This window comes from Berghia stephanieae, chromosome 11 (assembly GCF_034508935.2).
Source record: "Berghia stephanieae isolate SIO BIC M18660-M18661 chromosome 11, UCSD_Bste_1.3, whole genome shotgun sequence".
Taxonomy (NCBI): Eukaryota; Metazoa; Mollusca; class Gastropoda; order Nudibranchia; family Aeolidiidae; genus Berghia; species Berghia stephanieae.
In genome coordinates, this window is record NC_088370.1 from 1181208 (window position 1) to 1188707 (window position 7500).

Genomic DNA, 7500 nt, shown 5'->3' on the forward strand with positions numbered 1-7500 from the left:
AAGATTGGCAGAGGCAGAGATGGTGACATAATCGGACCACATGGACTCGGAGACAGAAATGAACGAGGAAACATCTGGGCAGATTGGTGTAGAACAAATAAATTTATGATTTCAAACACCTGGTTTCAACAACACCCAAGAAGAACCTGGACATGGCAATCACCAGGGGACAGAGCAAGGAACCAGATAGACTTTATAGCAGTATCATCAAGATTCAGAAATGGCATATTAAATTGCAAAACCTACCCAGGCGCCGATGTAGACAGTGACCATGTCCCAGTTGTTTGTACAGTAAGGATAAAGTTTAAAGCTATTCAGAGAACAGCTGGTAGAATAAAGAGGGATTACAGGTTATGCAAAGACAATGGCATACAAACAAAAATGAGAGAAGAATTTGAAAATGCACTCATGATACAAAGCCAAAGTGAACCTGATAACGAAAAATGTGAAAAACAATTTGATATATTCCAAAAGTGTGTCAAAGCAACTGCAGAAAAGCATTTAACAATAGCTCAAATAAACAGCAAAAAGGAATGGATGACAAATGAAATTCTAAACCTATTTGAAGAAAGACGAAAATGCAACAGAGGGTCTGCAGAATACCAAACATTGAACAACCACATTAAATCCAAATGCATCGAGGCACACGAGAACTATCTAGACTGGAAATTCTGCGAAATCGAAAGAGAATACAAACCCAACCCCCAACAAGCTCACCAAAGAATAAAAGAACTATCAGGGAAAAAGAAAAGCAAAGCAGCAGGAAGTTGTATCCAAAACAAACAAGGGGAACTGCTATTTGAAGAACAACATATAGAAAGCCGATGGGTAGAATACATAGGCGAACTGTACAATGATCCAAATAGAAATGAACCACCACTGAAATTCAAAGAACCATTAAGCGGACCAAACATCACCAAAAGTGAAATTGAACATGCCATGGAACGAACGAGGGATGGTAAAGCAACAGGCCCTGATGAAATATCTGTAGAGGTATTAAAAAGCCTAGGAGATCTAGCAATTGATGAACTTCACATATTATTCAACAATATATACAACACTGGGAAAATTCCAGAAGATCTCTGTAACTCTATTTTCATAGCAATACCAAAGAAAGCAGGTGCAGTCAGATGCGAAAATTTTAGAACTATAAGTTTAATAAGCCACATCAACAAAATACTGTTGCGTATAATTATCAACAGGCTAAGGAATAAGATTAACCCCGAAATCGCAGAAGAACAATATGGATTCCAACCTGACAGAGGGACAAGGAACGCAATATACCTCCTCCGTGTTTTAAGTGAAAGAGCTATACAGGTTCAGACCCCACTATACCTCTGTTTTGTCGACTACAAAAAAGCTTTTGATAGAGTACGCCACGAAGAAATACTAAAACAACTGCACTCCATTGGCGCTGATGAGAAAGACCTCAGACTCATGCAAACATTATACTACACCCAGCAGGCATCTATCAAAATCGGAAACTCTACAGGAAATTCCATTCCTATTAAGAAAGGAGTCCGTCAAGGGTGTGTTGCCTCACCAAATCTGTTTAATCTATACCAAGAAACAATCATGAGGGGCATAACTAATATGGAGGGAATAAAAGTAGGAGGTCACAACATAAATAATATAAGATACGCAGACGATACGGTACTCATTGCAACATCAGAAATCCAACTTCAAAAGATTGTTGACAAAGTGGTAGTAGATAGTGAAGCCAAGGGAATGGAAGTGAATATCACCAAAACGGAATGCATGGTAATACAGAAAAACCCGAAAACAACAACATCTGCAATATAACGATTCACGGCGAGCAACTTAACAACGTAGAAAGTTTTAAATACCTAGGTTCAATAGTGACAACATATGGAAGATGTAACCGAGACATACGAGCAAGAATAACGCAAGCCAAACAGGCCTTCATGGACCTGGGAAACATTTTGAAAAACAAACAGATGTCGTTCGGGATTAGATTCCGAGTCTTGAAGTGCTACGTGTGGCCAATCTTGTTATACGGATGCGAAAGCTGGACTACAAATGCAGAAACACAAAAGAACATTGAAGCTTTTGAAATGTGGTGCTTGAGAAGGATGCAGAGAACATCGTATACTGCACACAAAACGAACGAAGAAGTGCTAAAACAAACATACCAACAAAGGAAACTAATGCCCTTAATAGCGGATCGACAACTATCCTTTTTCGGACACATAGTAAGGAAAGATAAAAATGAATACCTGGCAAGTTGTGGAAAAATACCTGGTAAACGCGCCTGGGGGGGGGGGGGGACAAAGAAAAACACTCATAGACCAACTGAAGGGCTTCACCAACCTAACAATCCTAGAGCGGTTTGAAAAAGCAAGAGACAGGGAGGAATGGAGAGAGATAATTCATGCAGTATCCGAAGCCTGGACCAGGCATGGAACCTAGAAGAAGAAGAAGAATATTTCGTCATTTAATGTTCTTCTAAATTTCCTATTTGACACAGCTGTATTGTGCTCTCGTTACTTAAAATCACAGAATCTCAGTTGAAATTTTGAAAATCAGAGGCTCATACTTCCATTCTATATTTTCCGTGTTAGCATAAGAAACTGTTTTTGGTAATATTAAGTAACATCTTATGTCCTTCTAACAGTCCTATTTGACACAGCATGCCTTTCTCTTTTTGTCATTTAAATCTATAATTCTCTTGACGTGGACGTTTTCTTTTGAAACCATGTTGTGCAACCAAGGGGACATATATCGTTGGGAGTATATTATGGCCCCGTGTCCATCGTCACGGAATCGGCCATAAAACGACCAGTTTTTTTTTTCTTGTATGCAGTGGGCAAAAATCTGGACGGGTCGTATCTTTTACCCGCCGTGTCCACGGAGACAAAAACGACACGACTCCTTTATTGACAACTTTAGTGGTAGAATAAGTAGTAGATAGTGATAATATTTGTACAAGTAGTTTTCTCAACAGTTTTGAGGTTCATTTAAATCGATGGCTATTTGAAGGACGAGTTAGTTTTCTGGCCGATTTTTAAAATACGTCGTCGTGTGTTCCCAGAGTATGACAGATGGACTGGTCAAAAGTCTTTTCACGTCTGGAACTTGTAACTCTTAATCATATTGATGATGATGTGATGTTTTGGTTATCCTAATGTCTTCTGAGCATTTAATAAGATTTTGGCCAGAAAACTCGTCCTTCGAATATCGTTCCGATTTAAATGAACCTCGAAATTATCGATCGATTAAAATACATCCCCCATTTTGTCAAAAACTCTCGAATATTGGACTTTGATAAAGAATTCCCGGGTTTGATAACAATTGTGACAAAATTTTAATTGATCGATAACTTGAAGGCCAAAATGTAAATTACGGGTATATGTGGTTTTTTTTTTTCAATTATAGAAATGATGAAAAAAATGAATATTTATAACGGCTTCAAAAATAGCAAGATAGAAACAACAACAAAATTCTAACACGAAAAGTTTCGGGCTCAAAAACCCTCTTGAGCTAACAACAACAACAACAACAACAACAACAACAGAAACAACAACAACAACAACAACAACAACAACAACAGAAACAACAACAACAACAACAACAACAACAAACAATAAAAACAAATCACTTACTCTCTCAATCCCATGACCAGCTGACCGTCGAGGGGACAACATGCGGGAATCAGACTTCCCAACCTCACGCCATTCGTCACGTCCTCAGGCCTTTTCCAGAAGGCTATTGAGATCCAGACCTGTCCAGTCTTTGATGTTGACTTGCCAAAAAATGTCTTAAAACCAGATAAACGGACAGATAATTATTATTTCTGTTATTTTTAGCAATGTATTTTTGCTTTTATTGTTGTTTTGTTGTTGTTGTTGTTGTTGTTGGCTGAAGAAGGAGTTTGAGCCCAAAACGTTTCGTGTTTGGTATTTGTTGACTCTCTTCGAAGCTGTTATATTCATTGTTGATAACTACCTTTTACACCAAACGGCTTCTAGCCTCTTAGTATCACTTTTTTGTTTTGTTTTTGTTTTCTTGATTTGGTTTTGTTTTTTGTTGTTTTTTTTATTACTTTTTCAGAGTCCGGCGTTTTTGCTCATTCAACATAACGTAGAATTCAAAGACAGCGTCAGCTAGTAAAGACAGACAACATGTCTTCACCTGAACAAGTTGTCGGTCTCAGGATTGTAGGCCATTGGGTTCTGGAAAGCTTTCAGAGGAGACGGAGCGAGATCCAGAGAGTCTTCTTTCGTCGGAAATAGGAAAATGCACTACCTGCCTGTTGCACTCTCGATGGTGGTGAGTTGTAGGTAGGTATAGGAAGATAGACAGTGACAGATTTGATCTTGATTCTATTCTGATAAAAGTTTTGATGACTTTAAAAATGAGTAATGAGTTTTTATATAGCACAATATTCACGTAATGTGCTCAAAACGCTTTACAAGGGGTCACTGACCAACAGCAACATGTAACATGTAGAACGAAATATAACATCTGTTAGGTGATAATACATGTTTCTTTTTCTGACAGAGACAACGCTGTTAACGCGATCAGGTACTCATTTTTCACCTGAGTACGGTGCGAGAGTATGAGTAAAGAGCCCTTTCTAATGACTCAAACTAAGCGCCGAGGGAGGCTCGAACTCAGGACCTTTCGATCCGAAAGCGAGTATCATACTACTAGACCACATAACCGCAAAATGATTCTAATAGGTTTAAAAAAGAACAAACAAAATATCAAACACGGAACATTTCGGGCTCAAAACTTTTCTTCAGTCAAAAAAAAAAAACCCCAATAAAATACATGAAATCATCACGTGACATTCAGACAGACACAGATCCATGTCTACAGTTCCATGTGATTCAAAGAATGACTTATTTAAATAACCTAAGAATGGCCAAATGTGATTTTAAAAGCAACACAGATTTCATGCGCATCGCAGAGGATCGTGATTCGTGGAGACAGCTGACCGGCAACTTGCTCAAGAGTACAAGCCACGATGGATGATGGATGGATGGACATGGATGGACATGGATCGTGATTCGTGGAGACAGCTGACCGGCAACGTGCTCAAGAGTACACGCCACGATGGATGATGGATGGATGGATGGATGGACATGGATCGTGATTCGTGGAGACAGCTGACCGGCAACGTGCTCAAGAGTACACGCCACGATGGATGATGGATGGACATGGATGGACATGGATCGTGATTCGTGGAGACAGTTGACCGGCAACGTGCTCAAGAGTACACGCCACGATGGATGATGGATGGACATGGATGGACATGGATCGTGATTCGTGGAGACAGCTGACCGGCAACGTGCTCAAGAGTACACGCCACGATGGATGATGGATGGACATGGATGGACATGGATCGTGATTCGTGGAGACAGCTGACCGGCAACGTGCTCAAGAGTACACGCCACGATGGATGATGGATGGACATGGATGTACATGGATCGTGATTCGTGGAGACAGCTGACCGGCAACGTGCTCAAGAGTACACGCCACGATGGATGATGGATGGACATGGATGGACATGGATCGTGATTCGTGGAGACAGCTGACCGGCAACGTGCTCAAGAGTACACGCCACGATGGATGATGGATGGACATGGATGTACATGGATCGTGATTCGTGGAGACAGCTGACCGGCAACGTGCTCAAGAGTACACGCCACGATGGATGATGGATGGACATGGATGGACATGGATCGTGATTCGTGGAGACAGCTGACCGGCAACGTGCTCAAGAGTACACGCCACGATGGATGATGGATGGACATGGATGGACATGGATCGTGATTCGTGGAGACAGCTGACCGGCAACGTGCTCAAGAGTACACGCCACGATGGATGATGGATGGACATGGATGTACATGGATCGTGATTCGTGGAGACAGCTGACCGGCAACGTGCCCAAGAGAGCGCAAGCCACGATGGATGATGATGATGATGATGATTCAGTACATATGTTGGAAATCTATTCACGGGATTTATCTTTTCTCTTAACTAAATCAAGGACCCTGGCCCAGGCAGCTCCACACTGAAGTACTTTACTGCCTTGCCTCAGAAATGTCACCTTCCTGATCTAAGACCTGCAATGATAGGTCATGTTCTGAGGATGGAATTTTGGAGAGGTCTTGGACCTCATTTGGATCAGCGTCCGCCACAATCCAGTGCAGTATCCAATGGAACTGTAAAAATAGATCTGAGTACCTTCTTTACAGGACTGTCAAAATAGTCACTGCGTTACGTTATACAATAGGATTCAATAGTCTGATGTCACGTCCGCCCAGCAACGGATAGCTTGGTTCTAAACAAAGAAAATCGGTACATTTTATTTATTATGTTGGCTAGAACATCACTTTATACTTTCCTCATTGTAAATATTTCAGGTGACATATGAGAGTTCCATTATGATGCTTGGCCTACCAGCAGAGGCCTACGTGTACGAGACGGCCACTGCGGTTGTCGCCTTTGGTCAACTGTTTGGAACACTGTTAGCTAACGTGGTGGCAGTCCCGCTTTTCAAACCTTTGAATATCACGAGTATATTTGAGGTAAATAAATAGAGAACGTACGTAAGTGATTAAAAAACTGGTTCTAATTTCACTGGAAGTGTAAAACTAGTCTTCTTGAGGAGTGGTTATATATACTGTGTGCAATCGATACTCTGGTTTCAGAGTTATGGCAATTATTTTCTATTACTTTGTAAAAACCTTTCCAGTCAATAACAAAAAAAAAAGAAACAAATAAATTCATTAATTGACCTAGAGTGAAAATGGAGAGGCTTCGTATGGGAACACAACAGACAATGGACGAATGAAAGTGCAACCACAATTTAGTACGGACGATACAAGTTATTTTGCATTTCAAATTTATTTTATTTGTTTTCGACCTTAATTTGTGTATTGTTTTGCTGACGAAGGGTTTGTACCCCAAACATCCATTGTCTGTTTTGTTCTCATACGAAGCCTCTCCATTTTCACTCTTTCGTTAGTATTTTCATGATCACAGTCTTCAGGCAGCCCCTACCGTTTTCTACTTTATTCCCTTTGGAACATAGAAGTACCATAGTATGGCTATGTGGCTTGTGGTATGACACTCGCATTTTGGTTGGAAGCTTGCCTCGCTCGGCGCATAGTTGAGTTCTTGGAAAAGGCTCTTTACTCATATTTTCTGACCGTATGCATGTGTGAAATGAGTACCTGTCCGTCAACAGCATTGTCTCTGTCGAAATAAAATTGGTAATATCGCTTAACAGGCGTCATGTCTCTTTCTACATGTTACGTGTTGCTCAATTAGCGGCGCTGCACTACGGCTGACGCCTGGGTTATTCCAGTCTTCTCCTGAAATAAACTCTAGAGACAAATTTCTCTCATGGGATGAATAGAGGGAATTTCATCTTGTTATTATTATTTCTAATTTTTATTTATTTTTGTTCAGTATTTATTTACAGTCCACAGCTTCTAGGAGCTTCGTATCATTGCGAATCAAATTGTG